General features: G+C 31.6%; 1 protein-coding gene across 1 annotated transcript in view; it reads right to left on the bottom strand.

The window, feature by feature from the left end:
- LOC136968101 (zinc finger MIZ domain-containing protein 1-like) overlaps nucleotides 1–17,104 on the bottom strand; it is a 96,055-nt gene extending 78,951 nt beyond the window's left edge. Inside the window, 1 exon segment of the mRNA XM_067262056.1 lies at nucleotides 16,753–17,104. The gene's annotated coding sequence lies outside the window, so the exon portion shown is untranslated.
- Nucleotides 17,105–21,419: the final 4,315 nt, after the last annotated feature.

Genomic DNA, 21,419 nt, shown 5'->3' with positions numbered 1-21,419 from the left:
TTCATTCAACTGAAACCGAGAGAAAAAAATAAACTTAATTTCCCCATTCTAGATTTTTGAAACCGTTTTTAAATTTCCTCGATTCACTTGGCATCACAAAAAGAACTGATTACAGATCTTAGCCTTTTGTTTGTTAAGATTTTCGTGTTTATCAAATGTTATTGTGAATTCATTTTGCTGAAAACACTTCATTTGGATTCGAAATTGAGGTTTACAAACTCTCTTAATACAATTTTGACCCGAAATACTTCAAAATTGACATTTTCTTAAGTCCTGAGTGCAGCCGAAAATAAAACTCTTGTATTCCAAACATTCGTAAAGATTGTCTCTTGGAAGCATTTTGCATCCTAAATACTCTAAATGGAAACTAGCAAACCAAATCAGCTAGATTTTGGAGTATTTTGGCCAAAATATCTCGAATTTTACAAATATTTAGAATTTAAAATACTTCAAAAAGCAAACAACTCGATTTCAGCTGAAAACAAGATCCAAAAATATCAACTTGTATGTGTTATGGTTTAAAATGCTGTAAAAATTTGATTTCATTTCCTTTATGAAGATTTAAAATCTCATCCGTAAGTATACTTACAATCTAAAATACGGACTTTCGACATAGTTTTAGGATCCACAAATCTTAATCTCTTCGTGCCTTAAAGATCTAAAAATGTAAATCTGTACAACTGTATTTTAGAAATCAGAAAGTTTAAAACCCCCAAAATCTCAATCGTAATGCGAATTCCGGATCCATAAACCTCAATAGGTACTGTACAATACATGCAAGAAAAAGTCAAGTACCTTATTTTTCAAACATAGTTATAAAAAAATGAATACAATTAAACCCGACAGATAACTAGTGCATATTGCATGAGCAGTGTACGTCTCGTGTCTGTAAATCTGTCCTATTTAGTCACAACAAACTATCGTCACGTTCACCAGCCTCAGCTCAACTCGTTTTCACATCGCAATACAAGTGTTTTAATAAATTTTAAGGTTGTGGAAGTTTGATGTCTTCATTCATAATGCAAAGTTTTATACTATTTAACACAATAAATATAACGGATAATCATTTCATGACCTGTCGAGAATACAGCAATACCATCCTACACTCACTTCCGGGTTGAGTGAAACAGGTTCGCTTGAGAGAACACCTGTTTCTATCACTAGATGACGCTAAGCATCTAGTTATCTACATGACAGTAGTTAGTTTTATAGTGTATAAAATCTAAGCGTGTCTCGTGCCTATGAGCGGTTTATACGTGCAATAAATATCGTTCTACTCGACCATTTGTAATGAATCGATTCGGCTATTCTAATAATGTAAGATTAATTATGATCTAAAATCCGGTATTCACTCAAGTAAGTAGTCGCTATCGATCGGTGTTTATCTTACTGAAGACAATTAAGAGGATGGAAACATTTACTCAATGAACTGATTCTCTTCTGAAACCGTTAATATGCTCAAATATTATTAAAAGTAGTGTGTTTTAAAACATAACTGAAGGAATTTCGAAATTGCTATCTTAAGAAGGGAAGAATTTAAGCCACGCGCTATACACGAAACCCCCTTTGCATTATTTCCTATCAGCAGACACGGTTATAATTTCTTGCACTCATTTACATCCTAATAAACAGAGATAACTAGTTCAAGAAAAAATAAAAAATTACTTTTGGTTTTCCTCATTTTATCTAGTTTAAATAGGTATCCCCTTTTTCTTCCTGGCATACTTTAAATAACTCTTCAACTAGTTCTCTTGTAATGATATCATTTGCTTTTCCTTATACATCTAAGGTTTGGTATGTCGGACGACTGCAGCACAAGCGATAAATGTCCACCTGTACCCAGGGATAAGATTTATGCCATTTGAATCGAGTCCAAGGTTACTGGAAGATTCGTCAACAAGCAAACGTTACTGAATGCATCAGACTTGTACAGTTTGTCTACGTGCGTGTGTGTGGTCGAGCATCGATGGGATAGGCCCAAACACGTTTACGACCCGGACACAATAAGTGAAGATAAATAAATTTGCTTATCGTCATCACCATTATCAGTTACAAGTTTTTCCCTATAACGTAAATTTTTCCCCTAAACGTAAAAGCTATGATATATCCTACAATAACAAAACGACAACAGAAAGCCGCATTCGTAATAAAAAAAAAGTTTGATACGTGGCGCATCAGGCATGAAAACAACATATTTATGGTACAGACTAGCAGAACATCGTTAAATCTATGGCACTACCTCATTCTTACGAATGCCAGACGTGCAAAAAACAACAAAAAAAATTTAAATAATAAAAGGCATCAGACTGTACAAAGTAATTATCGAGTGTTGGCAACATAAAGAAAAACCAGTTCATTATTTAACCAGTCGTTTATATGTGGAATAGAAAAACCTACAAAACTAGAAGCCGGGTAAGGTAAGCAATGAGGTTTTAAGTGGTTGAGCCGGCGATCTTTACCGTATTTCCGATTCCTGTGTCCGATTGGGGTCAACCAATTAGGTATCTGGCGGAGGACACTTCCATGCAGGAAGTATCGCGGATGACGTATCTGATGACCTATTAGACAAAAATGACTCATCCAATCTACTTGAGTGTATCTGTAGCAAGTAAAATTCAAACGCTTTCGTTTTTGTAATTTTATTTATTTATTTATTTACTTTTAATGGTTGCTGCAAATGCCAAAAAGGTTCTTTTATTATGCACGCGATCATTCAATTTGTCGTACCGATGCGTTAAATATTATTAATGATTTTATCTTTGTAAATTTTCTTAGCTACATACTTTTTTGTTTAATTTTGCAATTTAAAATCTGTCGAGTTTATTGTATGGATTATTGTTATGACATACATAAATATGCATATGATGTAAATATATTTCGAATATACAATGTTTTATGGATGTAAGAAATCTAGATCATCAGGTCATCTTTTACGGGAGTTAATATAGAATCTACATGCATACTTTCGGCAAAAAGCAGCATAAGACTCAATAAAAGTAAACGTTTAGGATATCTGTCTTAAGCTTGTTTCACACGTACTAAACGAGTGGATGAGGGAAAAAAAAACAGTTCTGTCATCCACACGTTCAGGTATACCGGTACATGAATACCCGGCTTTAGATTACATCCCACATTCCTTAGGTGAAACACTACGATAACTATGCACCTTTATTTTAACTTGCATCATAAGCCTCTGCAAAAATATGAAATAATTACACACACATGTTCTGCTTCATGCAAATTTATTTGAATGATTACAAGAAAACAGACCCGGATTTAAGGCGATTGGAGCGATTGGGCCCAATCGGGCCCCGCACTTGATGGGGCCCCGCATCACCACCAAAATTAACAAAAAGTTATTTTCGAAATTTAAAGCAAATTGCTTTTGACGATAAAGGATAAATTATAAATTATTCAAATAATTAAAAATATATTTATTTTAAGTTCGCATTGATAGATAAGATTTATTATTGTTTATTATAATATAGATATGTAATTGAACATTATAATATAGAATATGTAATTGTTTTTGAATTTTGTGCATTTTTATTTTTTAATGTATGTAGAAGTGTACCTATCTTATGATCCATGACATTTGATTTATATATATATGCAAATTCTATATATAAAATGCATTTTTTAAAATATTTAATATATAGAGGGCCCCGCAAAAAAAAATCCAATCGGGCCCCGCACTTATTGGATCCGGGCCTGCAAGAAAAGCATGTGCGGTATATCTTATGTAAAAGTATCATAGTATATTCTTTCAAAGTTTAGAAAAATTGCATCGCACAACTCATTACAGCTATTGCATAGTACTGCAAAGCTTGTATTCAGTTACATTTTTCATACATAAAAGTAAAAATAACACAATATTCTTATATTTAAACAATCATTTAAAGAAATAAATCGAAAATAAAAAAAACATTTTAGTATTATTTTGATAGTCTACATTAAAATTGAAATAAGTAGAACAATATAAGCTTACATATGCCTATGCGACACTGATATAGTACAACAATATGCTGTTCTCGTATGTGTATATTTATATTTATTTATAATTACGGTAATTATTATAAGGCAATAGAAAAAAAACAAAGTTTCCTACATCTTTGCCAAACATATAACAATAAAATACAATAAAAACAAAATAAATAAAAACATTTATAAAATTATACATATGCGTGTAATATATGCACATAAATAATACACGTACCAGTACATGCACATAATTATGCATATGCATTAAACGGAATTTTTGTATAAATTCTACATACATACATACATATATTGCACGTATAGTATATATGTATAGGAAATTCATCATTTCAGGTATGTATATAGATAATACATCAAATTATATAAGATAGGGCATGTAGAATTCGAAGAGTTATATTTATCTATGGCGTTATACCTAAATGTAAGCAGCGAAATCGCACTTGTCCTTTAAAAAAAACTATGTGACTAAGTATTTCTCATTACTTACTATACAAAAATCTTCATAATTAGAGGGAAAAAAACCGTAAAGAAACAAGGGAATTATTTTTTAAAAAACAGACTAAACAAACAAAGAGCATAAAATTCGCATTGTTATTCATAAATGACACCATATAAAAAAGTACCCACTATTATTAATATTATCATATATCTAAATACATGTTAATCAAAACTTTTAACAGTCACATTTGCAAATAATAAAGCAAAATTCATCGCCCGAAAGCAAATATTTAGAAAACTATTAAAAGGCAATTTGCGTTAGAAAAAGTGGCCAAAAAATTATACGAAAAAAAATACATATTTTTTTTATTAATTACATAATTTATGGCAAATTAAATAGATCTCGAATGAAAAAATGGAAGCTTGTTTTACTAAATAGGTTATTATCAGTTAGATGAACATACGTTTAACGTTTTGAACATGAAACAGCTGTTATCAAGTCAAAGAGAACGATTCAACAAGGCAAACAGAATTATTTCAAATGATTTTCCCAGAATACATGTTTTTAAACAGGCAGACAATTTTTTTTAACTCGTCAGATTTTTTTCGTCTATGAATTATTCATAAATTCGCTTATTATTCGATAAATTCTACATTAAAAAGTATTATTGGTCAAATCCGATTTTAAAAAATTCAAATTCGACCAATTAAACTGTTATTACAATTTAAATGACGTTTTATTGGTTAAATTTGAAATTAAATATCGATTGACGTAACAATGTCAAACGCTTTTTACTGCGTTTATTGGATGAAAGAATTTTTTAAATTTTGTATAAACTAATGAAAGTTATTAATTTTTAAAAACCTATCAGAGATAGAGAACGTGTTTAAGAGCTGTTTATTGGCTACGAAATATGTTAAACATTTTGAATCGACCAATAAAACGCTATTATGAGAATTCAATTTATAAAAGACGCTATTAGTTAATTTAATAATTTAAAAACGTGTGTAATATTGATTACAAATTTAAAACATGTAAAAAAAATACTTTTAGATGAATGAAAGCTTTCTATTTGCTAAGAAAACCTTTCTTTTTTTTTTTTTTGAAACAATCTTTCGGGAATGTTATGTGTTGATTGCAAATTCGGTAACATTCACTTACATACAAATTACAATACCCGACAATGCATCCATTAGACACACAAGACATGAAGTAAAGAAAGAAACAAGCTTCCGTTGTCTCATTTCTACTTGATTATCTGTGCGAGAAATTGCAATTTGCTCATATAATAAGACGTAAAGCAGAAGGAATCATTATCTGGGAAATAAACACCTCGTTAAGTGCAACACCGTCGCCATTTTAAATGTTCTCCATCCTCCCCAAGCGAAGGATTTATTCTCTCTCCTCATAATCTGTTTGGGAGGAGGGGTTCGAGTTGAGGATTCTAAACTCTCATTCTAAAATGGCGCTCGTTACGCGACTCTGCGTAGACTAAATAAATGATCTACAGAAGCTCACTGGATTTAAATTGAGAGCTCTGAGGAAAAAATAAATAAAGTAAAATGGTGCGAATTATTGGCATTAGCAATACGTTTTCCTTGCGAGTTAGTAAGGTTATATTATTATTTTATCATGTAATCGATGTGATTACATCACTTGATAACCTGCTAACATCATTTAGTTGTGATAGTAAAGTTATATAAATTTTTTGTAAGTGTTGCCGCTAAATTGATTTTACGCTAACGCATTGATTAAATTTGAAAATATTTAAATTATCCAATAACACGTAATATTGCCGTTTTATGAATATTATAAATTTTAAAATCACGCAATTGTGTTAAACGCTATTTAACACAATTGCGTAATGGTTTTTTTATCCAATAACGCATTATTATTGCTTCCTTTTAATTTTAAATTGTCTAATCGAGTAAATATTATATCGGAATTATAAACTCATTTAAAATTTTAAATATAATTTTTAATAATTCAAATTAAACAATATCACGTTTAATTTTAAGAATTTTAATTAATTAAAATAGAAAACTTTATTATTGTACTAAATATCTGACATATATTATATTAATAATTCTCAAAATGGGGGCAGAGGTTAGAAATTTAAGCTTTAAAGTAGCATATTATTAATCTACATATCTTAAATTGTAGTCTCATTTGCTCCGTTTCTATTGACAGTTGCCATATTTGCACATAGACCAGATTTAGATCTTTATTCTAGAAAACTATTTGTATTTCTTTCTTGGTCATGGGTGGGGACTTTTGAAGTCTTTTTACCTTTAAGGGATGCTACTGTCGAACCCAGAAAAGGTAGGGGTTGGGGATTTTAAGCCCTGAGGCAATTGTCCTTGACATTGTTTGTGTTTTCGACAAACCGACAACAAATCGCTAACCCAACACAAACAAAAAATCTTATTATTTTCAGCTTAGTAGGGTCATGAGAACCACAATAGGTAGGGGAAAAATCCGAAATCCAATAGGCCTATATTTTTCGTATGTTTGTTTACAGAATTTATCGCCGAGCTTGATATCGATTTACATATTCGATAAATCAATAATGGATCGGATGACTATAAACAATTCTTCGAATCTATTGAGGAAATTATTACTATGGTAGCATTGTATAAGAAAAGCATACAGAATAGTTATTTTTCTTGCCATTTTTTGTTTATGTTACATTAAACAACATTGGAACAGTGAAGCTTTTTAACGATAATTATAAATCTTAAGTCTCGGTTGAGGGGTGACGCGTTAAAAAACAATCAAAAATACACTTTAAACGGTTTGTCTTGAATATATCGATGCTTGTAACTCAAAACTATTTTTAATATTGAAAATCAATTTTTGAGAACCATTTCCTACGTTTTGATAGTTTTCATTCTAAAAATGCATATAAACATACACACACTTCTACCTTATTAATGTGCGGATATTCGTGTGTTGCACCTGTTAACGTGCCTCATACGCATATATTATTTTTAAAAGATAAAAATCTATTTTTCTATTGATCACCCAACTAACCAAGGTAAACCTAATATCGAACACGCTAAATGAGGGGGGGTTTTCGTGGTTGCTATTAACAGAAATAGCCGATGGAGATCGACAAATGATTAATTTTTCGGCTATTATCGTACTATAAATAGGTCTCTGTCCATGTTTGATCTAATTTTGTCATTGTAGACTTTACTGATGGACAGGTTAGATAAGAGGGAAAGAAGTCGTAACAAATTTTTGGAATTGTAGTAGTAACAATCTGTTTAATAGAACGGCAGTAATATATGTATGTTTCTTTTTTTAATAAGTGGATATTTCCGTGGCTATTTTAGGCATTTCAGCTAAAAATGCCTACCTTTAATATCTTTTAGTTTTACCACACAATCGATGTGAACTGTTCCGACCTGGTTCCAAGAATGTTAATATGCTCATGTTTATCGAAGCATGGACCAACGAGAAGTTTGATCAACTCTTAATTAACCTATTAATGACACTTATACAAATTACATCTTTTAGTTTACTAAAAACCAATAACGCAAAATATGATCAAAAAATTAGAAAAAAACGAGTAACAAAAAAGAAATTCATTTTGAAAATTTAATTTAAGAATTCGTAACGGAGGTCATCGCTAAATTTTTAATTATTTGAGTAAAAAAGAAATTATAACATTAACGTTCTTCAGAACCACACCAGTCAAATTTAAAAGATGTGACATAATTAACGTTGCATGGAGAGATGTAATTAATATTAAAACACTCCCGTTCTGTACTGCAATAAAAATTTTATGTTAGAAAATTTAAAAATCTATACACAAAAACGTTGTTACGATTTTGCAGCTAAAACGAAGATATAAACGCTTTCCATAACGAAAAAAAATACAAAAAAGTATAATTGGTTAAATTACATTTGAAATTATCCAATAAGACGACAATTATCCGAAAAATAAGAGTTACTGTTTAAATTAAAATTCAAATGATCCAATAAATGAATTCCATTTCAAATCTGAAAGAATTATTGGTCTGTTTAAATAACTGAAAACAATTACAAATTTCAATAAATTTGTAATTGATTCGATTAATAAAACGTATTAATCGAATCAATTACAAATTTCTGAGACAAATTATTGGCTATGTTAAAATTTAAAATATCCAATGGAATGTTTTACTAGAATTATTCGTTAAATTAAATTTTAAATTATCCAATGGAATGAATTCTATTTTTAAATGAATTATTAATTATATCAAATTTTAAACGATCCAACTGAATTAAAGTTTATTCGATTTTGAGTTAAATTTATCGATTTAAATTAAATTTAAAATTATCCAATTCACTAAACTGCAACTTCTTTTAAAATAAAACTATATATTTTACAAAAGAATTACCGTTATCACTTTTTATAGCATTAAACTTTCGAACTAGTCTATCTCTAACATAAATATATCACAGATTTTAAAGAAACGTAATAAAATAAAGCAATTCTTTTCGTTCATTTTGTTTATTATTTTCTTTTAGACTTCGCCTGATTGAGATGACATTTTTTTATATAAAAATATAAATAAATGGTAAATAAATTTTTACGAAACACACCCCAGTTCTAGAACGTCACCTGATTTTTCATGTTATCGAAATAATGTTTATACAAAAACAAATGGAAAAAACTGAAAATAAAATTCCTCCCTTTCTTCTTTACAATTCTTACAGCGATAAATTAAGTAAGAAGAAGAAAAAAAGGAGCTAGAGAGAGAGAAATTGTTAGAATGACTACGTTTTAAAGTCATTCAAAGTCAAACACGATAAAAATAAATATTGTCTTTAACTCGGTAGTTACCAAACACTTCAACAAGCACGCTCTCAGATTGATCGAGGGCGCATGCCCATTGTTTCGCGAAAGCGAAAAAGTAAACGGTAACCATGACAACTGGTCATCCACCCCCGCTCCAGTATCCCAATTGAGTTATACTTTTCTTATATACAGAAGGAAGAATAGAAACAGTTACAGTAAATAAATAAATAAATAAATATATATATATATTTTTACCGATTTATCGGTTCACCTTTTGTAATACGGAAATGGTATCGTGGGTTATGACGACTGTAAAATATTATTATAAAGAGAGGGGGAGATTCCGTTAAGTAAATAGCTCCTGGGGCTAGTTATAGAACCGTAAAGCGAGGTTTACCGTAGCGGAGATCTTTATTGAAAGAAAGAATAGAGAAAGGGGGAAGGTAGGATATCTCTTCATAGTTTAAATCCGTAGCAAAGAGGGAGTTTTGCTTGAACGCTTGTTTCGGGTGTTGTAAGATGGCGGAGTTAGTACTCAAAGGAATCATAAAAACACGAGTCAAAAATTCTATAGAGCAAAAAATTCGATTGTTGTTGAATTTATTCAAAAGTTTATAAGAATGTTATTGGGGCCCATACACACAAATACAAAAAATACCGATAAAACGTAAGAGAGAACATTACCGCGTGGGTGCATAAAATGACATTTCGTTTCAACAATATGTTACTTGCAGAACCGATAAGTTGATATGGAAAAGTTTTGATCTAGGAAAAAAAAAACCAGTAGAATGTTTGAAAAGTTTAGATAGAGGATCAACTTTTTTTCTTTTAAATCTCCAGTTAAATGCGTTTAATTATAAAACGGTTTCATTTAAACACTTAATCTTTTTACGTTATATGCATTCCAAACCTCCTTTAAGATATTTAAATCAAAGAGAGTATAGAACTTTGTGTCCTCTTTAATACACTCTAAACTTATTTATGACTAGCCACCCTCTTATAAAGTCCACTACTTTCTACATTCTTTTCAGTACTAAAATGTATATATATATAGGAGGGGTCTTCGGAAAGTTCATTTTATAAAGTGCATTCACAAGTTGCCTGAAAATTATCGGCTATTAATTTAAAACGAGGAAATTCGACTAAACACAGTAATTATTCTACGATTTAAACATAGAAACTGGTTAACATACAGAGATCCTAATTATGTCAACCGTGCAAAAATAAATATACCAAGTGTAAATTACAGTATACATTATGTATATAAACGTACAAGAATGCGATAGAAAATTATTTCCTACAAGGAACTTAATAAAATAATTTCAAGACTTTTTTTTATAAATAAAATAATAATATTACAGTTTAACTGAAAAATTGTTTACAGAAACTAAATCATGAGGAAGGAGTGCAAAAAAGAGAGAAACGGGGGGAGCATTTAACTTCCTTATTTTGTACCATATCGAACTAAACGAGGACAAGTACAGGTATTCCAGTCAACGTATTGGTGTCAGTTCCTACACCACTATCTCATACTGTTAATCTACGTAATACGATCCATCGATGACTCCTACATTTCCTGTTTTTCAAGGACATCGATCACCTGACACACTCCTTATATATACGTATATAAATATTTATAGATATTTCCATCGATAATAGTTTCTATGAAATGTTACTAATGTTAAATAATTAATTTTTCATACTAGTCTCGAAGTTTGGGTTTATAAGTTAGTTCCTAAAGAGGTAAGGTGACATGTCGAATTTGGTTATAACTAGGGGTCACCTGCGCTCCAAAAACCAGTCCCGAGGATAGGTAGACAAGGGCGAACTTGGCAAGGACGTTGGTCCGGTAACGCATGCGTACCAGCTTGATAAAATTAAACTGGCAATGAACTCCATTGTCTTCTGTTTAGAAAGAATGAGAAAAAAAATCATTCCTCAAGAAGCTCATTTAGTGATTTTTCTATAGATACGATTCATTAAATGTACAGATGACGCAGATTAATATTAAGGTTACGTACTAAATTTGGTATAGTAAAACATAGCTTTAAAAAAAAGAAGGGACAATTGATACTATTTTGAGATGCGTGCTTTTTTTTCATTTCAAAACACCGACAGCGCCCTGTTATCGTTTAATTAATAGGAGAAATTTGTTTCAAAACACTCTCCCCGTTAAAAGTAACGTACGGAATTAATCACCCTGTAAGATAACAGCCAACTGATAATGTACCAAATTCGGTACAGAGATCACAAACACGAAAGAGAATCTGGACGTTAATGGAATTTTCACTGCTTTAAATTATTTATAAAAATAGTGATGATAGGAGGAGAAGATACTGTAAAATTTTTCAATTGGTGACATCATCATCAGCAAACGTGACCAAAAAAATAATTTTTTTTTTTAGACTATCGAACACAGCAACCCGATTACTGAACATTTACCTCTAGAACCGGACTACAGACGATGGGATGGAACGTGTTGTTACACTCACAACGTTCTTGTCGTCACGGTCGTCTGCGTCTCATGCCGTCTGCGATACTTTTTTTGTAATGCGTTGTTTTTCACACGACTCAGGACACTGACTCTGTTACGTCTCTCTACACCACTCAAGCATATAAGTTAATACTGGAATTAGTGACGTCACTTTCGAGCAAACCATCCGATAATTCGACATTTTATTTATTTATTTTCAAACGAAAGCTTTTATATAAACAAAATATTCTCTTTAAAAAGAAATCCATTTATCGAATTGTCATATCGATATCGAATTTAATTCTTTTCGCACGTGTTAAGCAAATGGCACATTTTCTGTGAATATTTCCCCCTTTACTATAAGACAATTTCGTGTTTTTTATTTAAATAAAAACAAAAAATAGGAAGTGAAATCTGTTTTTGTTCTGTGTTTTTTTTTGTATTTTTTGTTATTGAGTCACAGAATTTCACGAATTTGTAGCAATTTTTTTGACATTTTCGGAAATTTCAAGGCAATTTTCATTGCAGAAATGTCAGAATGTGAAATAATTTTAATAATTTTTACTATTACTTACGTATTATTCGTTATTAATACAAAAATTAGGCACGCATCTTTTGGTTATTAATTAATTTAAAAATTTCGTTAATTAAATTAGATTTAATTTTGCGGCAATTTTTGAAGGCAATTTAATCACTTTTTAAGAAAAGGAAATTGTTTCAACAGTAAAAAGCACGTGAAACACACACGACGTAATTGATATAAAAGGAAAGAGCTCGTGAAATCTTCACGAGGGTTCATTTTCTGAGAAAAATCTAAACCGCGCTTGGAATCCGCTCGTGAAGTAATTGATTGAAAGTGAAAACACACCGCAAAAGAATTATAAGAAAGTGAAAACGGCACGTGAAGTCACCTATTAAAAATATAATGAAATACATAAATATATTTAAAAACGAAAGCATTTAGAATGAAATTCGTTTCCATTTTTAAATAAAAATAAACTTAAAATCACTTTAAAAATATAATTAAAATTAAAATCTAAAGAGAAAAGTTTAGTAAGGCGCGAAATTTGGGCGGAGAGCGCGTAATTAATTAAATTTAAAATTACCATCGTGCCCTATATATTATAAAGCTATAAATGTCTAATTAGCGAAAATCTGCACACACACACACATATAAAAGAAGTGAACATGAGAGATTTTTATCTTATAAACGTGTACTGTAAAACTCGTTTCTAACGTTAGATTTAGAAAATGGTGAACTTGTTATGGTTAAATAGGGGATTCCCCAATGTGGAATGTAGAAACACGTGTTTTCGATTCAAAATATCATTCTGAGCATGCCCAGTTTATAGAATTAGATTGACGTCTAGTTTGACCTTTGTACCTTACTTACCATTTAAGTTATCAGAATATCGAGAAATTTGCTTTAAAGCATGTTAAATTATTTATTACAAGTGAGATTTATTACTTTTTAAAACTGGAACATATTTCTCTTCCTCGTATTTAACTATGGGAGAATACATTAAGAGCCAACGATCTCTTTTGGATATATTTAAGGGGGATCTTCTATGTGTTTTCCTTGACCAATCAGAAAATTAAAGATAAAATGTAATATAACGCATGGTTAAGCAGCTCACGGCGTGTTTCACCGCTAGGGTGCTACCTGTTCCCATTAGAGGGGGATAATGACCTGTCAGACTCCTACACCTGTACAACACCCCCGTTTTTCGAGAAGATAGACTATCCCGAAATGGTTCCTCCTTTCTTTTTTGATCTGAAAAAACCTGTTTATTATCTGTAAATTGTTTCTTTGGTGATATATGTGTGAAACTATCTCCATTCAGCAAATGGGTTACATATTTTGCAATTTCTTACGGATATACTCTATATAATTTCTTTTAGAAAATGTTTAGAGAGAAAATCCTTTAATTATGCTAGTTGAGTGAACGTGTAAAAATATTAATATTATCTTACTTTTTATACAATTTTAAGCTTTGTTGTATCAAAAACTGTACTTTTAATTAAACGATACGGTTTCTTGAATTCGATTACATTATTTTAATTCAAAAAATTCAATTTTTCGATGATTAAAATTAAACTTTTATATTTCCTCAATGAAGCAGACAAAAGTATTCAGAAAGCGCAACTCGTACAAGGGAGTAACTGTAGCTGACATTTTAAACAAAGAACCACGTGGTTTTTGCGCGTATACTTTATGAGAAATGAACATTAAATAGGCACGTGGATTCATTGACAAAAATTTTAAACGACCACGTGAACGACACGAGGAGTGAAAGAAATTGATTAATAAAAATAACCCAAAAACACGTGAATCCAGTCATTAAATAAATGAATAAATCTATTTAGAAAATTTAACTTGATCGTCTTACCGTTCTAACGATTTCTAAATATTTGTGTAGAAACTAAAATAAGGTGTCGTGAATCTTCTCATGTTCGACTCGACCTTGAGTCTTCGTGAAGTGTGGACAGCAGGTGGCCACCCCCCGTCCTTCCGGTTGAGTCCCTGACCGGAAGCTCCTTTCCCCAGGCATACTTCCGCTCGAGGCAGGTGTGTCACAGGAAATGTGATAAATTTCCGAACCAAGGAATTGAATTAAGAGATCGAACATCGAAAAAATAAACATTTAAGTGAAATCTATCAAATTTCGTTATTTCGTTACTCAACCTTTTCTTCAGTTTTCTTCCATTCTGTTACAATCTTGACCGTCATTACAAGAAAAAGTCAGGTTTAAAAAGAAAATAAAAAAATAGTTTTATCGAAAACGTTATTCGTAATAGTGTTGCCTAGCAACCCAATCACGTGTCATGGGTGATTAGTATGCGAAAGTGGATCAACCTTCACTTAGGTAGGCAACAATGGCGGCGGTGAAAGATGAAGCCTATTCATTATCAAGTCATTTAACGCAGAATGTCACTGATACATAAAAATATATTTTTAACGAGGGTATAAATAATTAAGCATCGTATTCTCAACCGTTACTGAAGATAAAAACTAGCCAGAGGGTTATAAATCACAGTAGAAAATTGTAAACTCAGTTGATTAAGACCAGAGAGTGTCGGGTGGCATTACGTTATGCACCCGTAGCGTACGCGAGAATAAACAAACGTCAACAGAGAATTATCCAATCCAGATCATAACTCACCCTATACGTGTCACATGATTCCGATAAAGCGGCTATGGCACAAGCATATAAATTAGCACAAACTTCCCCCATATAAACCCCACTATTTTGGAATTTCGAGATTATGAGGGCAAACATAAAGATCTATTAACGGAATAACCGATCGACATCATAAATCACTTACTCAAGCTGTAAAATCGCATGATTAAGTTGAGAAATATTCATGCAGATGTCAAGTACATAATGTCCAAACCGGGCATAACACCTGAGTTCAACCGGGGAACCATTCTTAATTAATATCATAAAGGAGAACCGAAAAGCTGTCATCTGTCAACTACCTGGGAGGTCACAAACCACCTGCCAACCACAGTAGTATCCCTTACATCTTGTTAACACTAGCCAGGGTGTTGAAATCCCACGATAACACTAATTTAATGCATTACAGCTACCAGTTGAGAATAATTGCTTTGGGTTACATATCGTATATATATACAACATACAGATGAAGATAATGGAATAAAATATGTGTATTCAACATTTATTAAAGCTTAAATATGGCTCAAATCTTTAAAATTCCGGTTATTTTAAGTGGAATCAAACTTGTAAAACCGATGGTTTTAACCCGAACAAAACAAAGAACTAAATTTAGCCCAAAAGTGTTAATTACAGTCAACTACAAGTATAATTGAAGTCAAAGTCAAAATTTAGCGTAAAAATAGCGTTAAAATCAAAGTTAATCCATCGAAAAAATTAATTTTATATAAATTTATAAACTAGTTTCATTTATTCCATTTAAAAAAATTTATTAAAGGAAAAAAATGACGAGAAATAAAAGTCAGAAAAATTCAATAAAACACTTTTACAGTCATTTACAAGAATTAAATATAGGCAAAACTATTTTAAGAACAAAAATTTGAAAAACTATTTAGTTAAGTGAAAGTAGCCAGAGCGGAGAGTAACCAGTTCTCATTTGTTCGCCACTAGCCAACGATAGTTTTATTGTTAAAATCCAAGTGAACGAACCTTGCCTCAAGAATTCCAGCCTTCCCACGAAGAAAAGGGGAGGGGAGGGAGGACAGATGACTGAGAAGGCAAACCAGTCTTGTCTAACTAGACCTAGTTTATCTATCTGTTAGGTCGTCACACTATAGCCAGTTCTGCGCCAATGACACTTTCGAATAGTGTTCGACCAGAACATTATCAGTTTCAATTAATTTCCTCCCTGTTTATTATAAATCACTGACATTGGCAACGGCCCCACACCATCACGTGATTCAATATACGTATAAGCTTATATTGAGTAGATAGACGTTTAAAAAAAGGATAATACGACCTCCGAAATATGGTATAAATGCCTCACTATACACTCCTTTACTCCTCTTTTCTCAATTAAGTGAACCAACACGTGACCTGAAAGAAATACTTTCAAAGAGGTCCGAGTACATAGTGTGGACGGGGGACTTTCCAGCTACAGCTGTGAATGGCAGTTGTGAGGTTCTTATGACCCCGATGACCTTCTGAAACTGGTTAGTAGTCAAAACTGAAAAGCAGAGGCGGCAATACTATGTCAATTGACTATCGAGAATATCTTTATCCCATTACATGCTTCGAAAAGGGAGGGAAAAAAGTTGAATACAAAACGTTACGAGGTAGAAATTATCCCAATAAAATTCGCACATGTGAACTACTTGCATGCTTAAAAACGATCACGTGTTCTCTGTCATTACGTATAACAAAGAAAGGTTAGCCGTCGTGATGATGTCACAATATAACATGGGACTGTCCCTTTGTTCGACATCACGGCGTCAGATATATCAGCCGGTTGCAGAAAGTGGTCCGCGATCCGCCATCTGGCGCAACGCACGTCTATAACATCACTAACTAGCAGATTAAGAAAAAGGTAACTTACCGTCACGTTGGAATCATTTCCGGAATGGCCACGTGACAGCCGACGTCATCGCCGCACAACTTCCGCCGTGAATGAAAACACATAAACACCTTCCGTCCGAAACAAAAAAAAAATAAAAAAACACACTCGATAGTCTGATGCTCGAACACCCGGAGAAAGAGGGTCTTCAAGTCTCGGGTTACACTTCTCAACCGATATGGCAGATAGAATGACTTCTTGTGTTGGCACACTACAGAGAAACACCTATATCCCGCCGGTTTTTATCTGCAGACAAATGGCGCGAAGAGAAAAGCTAATCGTCCTTCGACAGCTGACGATTTCGCTCTCTGCAAGGCCTAGCACTGATCTGCACAACACGTTATACTTCTATCCACGTGACAGCCACAGTGTGAACGAACGTGGTGCGCTCTGGTGGCGAAGAGGAAAAGCACACCACCGTTCTCCCCTCCCCTCCAACAATCGATGCTGAGAGAAACTATAGCAATCTTCTTTTTTTAAAAAAAAGAAAGAAAAAAAACAAACTGAATTCATAAAAGTCGCCGAATATAACTTTAAAAAATTTTATTTGCTTCCATGTTTGAAAATGGATCGAAAAAGAAAACAATAAAAGAGTTTTGAAGTAAAAAAACGGAAAATAATGCTATAAATAACGCGGATTGGTTAGATTTATAAAAGATTCGTTATGTTATAATTTAAATATTTAAAATTGACCAATAAGATGGTGTGATTTTTAAAATTTCAAATACCTCTTCTTGCTTATTGGAAAATTTATTTATTTCTTTTTTATATCATCCAATCGGCAATTAATTACGAATAAATTGATTACGTTTCGTATGAAATTATCCAATCACTTATTACGACTCTTAAATTTAAACACTAAATGTTAATTACATATTAAAATATAATTAAATATTTAATCAATACTATAAATAAGAAAATCAAATATTTTAAAAATCTATGCTACTATGCTGAAAATCAAATATTTTAAAAATAACATTTCGTGACAGAAATAAAAAGCAATTAAATTTTTAATTTTTTTTATTTTTTATTTTTTCTTATTTTTCCTAAATTTCAGATTTGAAATTACCCGATTAGCTACGTCACAACAAAGCGACCAATTAATGTTTAATATATTATTTTAAATACTTCAATTATCTGGTATGATTGGTTAATTAAATATTTAAACTGTTATTATTATAATTATGGTTTAAAAGGGGATTTTTTTTGTTTTAGTAATTTTACATTCCAATATTATAATAGAGATTAATTCAATGATTACTTTTTTAAATTATAATAACATTGAGTAAAGAAAAAAAAATAGAAAAAATTTGTTACGTCACAAAATCAATAAAATTTACTGTTGAGAAATTTTTTAAAAATTTAAATTAATTCGTTCTTAATGTTTTCTTTTTCATAAAAAGAAAACTGATTTTTTACGTCATGAAAATAAACCAATAAATGTCTCTATATTATTTTTATTTTTTTTAAATCTCGCGCAGTGATTGGTTAATATTCGTTTTAATTTCTTTATTTTTTATATTTTTTTATTGGAAAGAAAAATAAATTTTTGTTACGTCACCAGGTTAAACCAATAAACGTTCAAAATACTTTTTAAATTATTTTTAATCTGCTCTATGATTGGTGGAAATTATTTTTAAACTTTATAACGCATTAAAATGACTGTTTTTAGACTTTTAATAAGTTTTTGAGTGCTTATTAATAAATTTCATTTCGAAAAACCAAACTCTTATTAAGGGAGGAAAATATTCATGTTCTCATCCAGGTGTCAGCATGATTATCCGATCCATGACGTCACACTGCAAGCTGGTCACAAAGAAGAATGACGTAACTGAGGGGACAAATGAATCGATCTTTCCCCTCTGACGTGTCAATCTAGATAGTTATGAGTAAGCCGTGACCCACACGAAAATAATTAAATCCTAATATCTGATTGGAGCAAAACTGGAGGGTAGAAAATGCTAAAAGTATGAAAATCAGAGCAGTCTTTTACTAACTTGTGGCTAGCCGGAAGGTCATACTGGAACTAATCAGTTCCGGGTGGAGAATAATTGTGGGTCAAGGAAAGGTGAGAGATCACGACGATTAAGGTGTCGGCATCTCTTTTGTTTGTTGCGTCATCGAGTACCTGCAAAGTACTTAGAATCACACCCATACATGTAAGAATTGTTAAGAAAACAACGCGTAAACGTCTTCGAAAGTAAAAGTGTCGCGGAAGAGGGATTTAAAAGAGAACAATGCCCTGCCTTTCCTTTCCGTAATGCCATTGGTTTGCTTCGGTGACGTCACGGCATGGCACTTACAAAGCAACATTTCGGAAATCGAATTCTTGACTTCCATTACAGATACATCCGAGGCCAAATGCAACAGAAGTATGGAGAAATATAAATTGAAAAATGTGAAAAAAAAGGTTAACTTTAAAAAATACTATCCTTTTCTTTGACTTGTTTTTAAATTTTATAAGCCATATTTTCTGTTGAATTTTTTCCCTTCAAACAAGATCTGAAGCAACTACCGATAGTTACTTCAGCTGTTTTTTTAATAGTACAGTCGCTTCAAAGTAAAGCTTGCAGCTGGAGTGTAGTCATTTTAAAGGTTTAAAGAGCTGAAACTCTGCTTGAATTACTGATAGGAGATGCAGTTACGAGTCATATCAATTAGATACTTTTTGCATTTCTTCTAGGCATGCTTTCACGAGTACTTTCATGCTTTATACGTCATATCTTTGTCATACATATAAAGCATGAAATTCTTGCTGAATGCCTAAAAGATAATATCAAATTCTTACTAAATAAATGCCTCTGGGTAATTGTTTCAAGCGAAGCTTTAACCAAATACTGAAAGGGTGCACGTTAACCATTTTGTATTCTCTTTAGGAGTTCAGGAAGAATGAATCACCCTTCTAAATTATGCATATAAATCAGGTGATTGTGAAATTTATAATTATTATTTATTTAATATTTCTCCAGAGATATGAAAATGAGAAGTATCGTGTTAAATATAGTTAGAATTTAGTTGCCATACTTGGACCCTACACGTAATCTCCTGTTTGGACACACGCGAGCCACATCTCTCTTTGTAAAGAATATAAACCAATCTGGAACCTCCTAGAACTTTTTAGAGGGGCTGAAAATAGAATAAACTCGGAAAGGTGTTTGGGTTCGGTGACTGTAAACATTGGTACAAATAAAGTAAGGCTACTCGGTTCGTCCTGTATCAAATTTCAGAAGTCAGACGGAGTGAAGAATGCTACTTTATTTTCTGTTAGGGAACATCGGGTATGAGGTTAAAAGAAAAAATAGGTCAAATATTAAAGTCAAAAATAAAAAATGAGCGAAATATATATCGTTAAAAATATTTTTTTAAAAAAACATTAATTTTTCTATATGTTAATACACAATTTCAAATTCCTTGAAGCTCCACTTTGTTTGAGTTTAAATTATTTTAGGATCCTTCTATTACATAAAATAATACGATTTAAAAAGAGAAATAAACCATAATTTTGGCAATTTTTGGATTTTTATGAAAAAAGAAAATTGAGATTCCCGTTTTATCTCAAAGGAAATGTAAAAAAAAAACAAAAAATTCAGAGGAAATTGTAGAATTCTCGAGAATTGAATCAGAGGAAACAGGGGATAGTTGGATATTTTTTGAGTAAAAAACTAAAGAATTTTCGTTTTTTTAAAGAAAATATCAGAGGCATTTAGGGGATTCTCTTGCTTATTATAAAAGATTAAAGGACGTTTTAAAAATATCTACTAGAAGATCTTTAACAATTGAAAACAAATAAATAATTTAGAATTTTCTAGGTTGTAAAAGATCATATTTAAGAGGAAGAAAAAAGGTTAAAGTAGTTTTGTATAACCTTGTAGAATTTTCTTAAACGGTCTAAATTTGAACAAGATCATTTAGTTACGCGAACAATGGTAGTAGATCAACTTGCGACAGAATTCGTGCAAGATTGTATTCCAGAAGCATTGTCGAGCTTGTCCTTGTTGGTGGGAATAAATTTCTTTGGATACACGATGTGGGATATTGTTACTCGAATAAAGAATACAAAATAGAAAGAATTATCTTTAAAAATTGCTACATAGTAGGGGTATAATGATAGTTAATGCGACTAGCTAAACATTTTGATCTCGGAAGGTTTATTTGGATGTCATTCAATAGGACCACTTTGCATTCCAAGTGTGGCTAAACCTGAATGGGACATTTTTTGGAGTTAAATATGGCAAAGAAAAATTACTTCATTGTTTTCAACATTTTCAGGCATAAATCACACGTTTTCTCTATTAGTTCCCACTCACCATCCAGGATGAAATTTAATTAATAATTTTATTTTTAAAATAAAAAAAAATCAGTACAGGGAAAACCACGGGGGTTTACATCATATATAGAGAATTATGGGGAATTTTTGCATAAAGTGCGTGATGCATCATCCGCTTTGTAATCCCTGTTGGATCATGTATCGGATATAGATCTTATATGACTAAATAAATCGAAATACGCTTTCTGATAGAATTATGGTGATGGAATAATTCTTTTCGGTTTCTATTTGCTTTAAAATTTTCCTATTTTCTCTAAAAAGTATGCCGACGTTGAAAGAATAAGAGTGCTTTCAGTAGCTTCAATACACATTTTTAGGGAAA

This window comes from Centruroides vittatus, unplaced genomic scaffold, assembly GCF_030686945.1.
Source record: "Centruroides vittatus isolate TY-2023 unplaced genomic scaffold, ASM3068694v2 contig_1032, whole genome shotgun sequence".
NCBI classification, from domain to species: Eukaryota; Metazoa; Arthropoda; class Arachnida; order Scorpiones; family Buthidae; genus Centruroides; species Centruroides vittatus.
Note: the sequence above shows the minus strand (reverse complement) of the source record. Positions and strands in the feature narration are given on the sequence as shown.